The sequence below is a fragment of the Octodon degus genome, unplaced genomic scaffold, assembly GCF_000260255.1.
Source record: "Octodon degus isolate 3935 unplaced genomic scaffold, OctDeg1.0 scaffold00184, whole genome shotgun sequence".
NCBI classification, from domain to species: Eukaryota; Metazoa; Chordata; class Mammalia; order Rodentia; family Octodontidae; genus Octodon; species Octodon degus.
The window spans coordinates 4603507-4604506 of record NW_004524760.1 but is presented as its reverse complement, the minus strand read 5'-3'; positions in this window follow the sequence as shown (position 1 = coordinate 4604506).

Here is a 1000-nt window from a genome sequence, read left to right as displayed (position 1 = left end):
TCCCCAGGCGGGTGCTTGGCTGCCCTGCGGCTGATGGCACGAGAGAGGGTCCAGTTGCCACCAAACTGCTTCGTCAATCACTGAATGATGAGCTAAACATGTGACCCGCCCAGGCAAAGACAAGAAGAGATGACCGGCAATAAAATATTTCACTAAAACTTTGAGATGCAAAAAAACAGATGCAAAGTAACAGCTTAGCAGACCAGAAAAGGCTGCGTGTCTGCAGGTGTCGGGAGCCAGGAGCAGAGTGCATGTCATCCATCACAGAACCCAAGGCCAGGGAGTGAGGCGGGTGGGGGCCTAGGAAGGCAGGAGACAGGGGCTGGAAAAGAAAACCTGGCTGAGTATGCTACATTCCGAGTGGCCGCTGGCCCCTGGGCTTCCCCTCATGCTCCCCGCAGTTAGGCGAAGGCCCTTTTCCCACCTAGAGTCTGAGCCTTTTCTCCTGGAGAAGCTAATGCTGAAGGATTCTGAGCTTTGGAAGGACAGGCGTAGCACACACCTCAGGGGAAATCTTCGTGCTGGATAACACCGCCTGCCTGGCGGAGCTGGGCCTGCAAAGGCTGGTGCTTGAATACACATTTTCCAACCAAGAGGTTGCAGGATTCCTCTTTAGGGAAACTAACCTAAAAATACTGATGCCAGTAAAACACCTGAGTATTTGATGCAAGCTCTGCGGTGAAGCCTGCAACAGACAGGCCACCCTTCCGGGCACAGCTCTTGGGCAATATGTACAGCAACGACCTGCAAGGGCCAGGAGGCCTGTGAACAAAGCACCTATGATGAAGACGACCAAATCAAAGATCCAATGAAAGAAACAGGAGAAGGGCGGGTACTGGAGGTTGAATTAAAGAAAGAAAAATCCATGTTTTCCACAGAAATGAATCAAAACACGGCATTTACCACTGGCATCCCCAGCATTGCACATTAATTATTGTAACTGTCCTACTAACCTGTTTTGACACTGTCTCATTGCTACTTCTTTTTCAATAAAATTAAT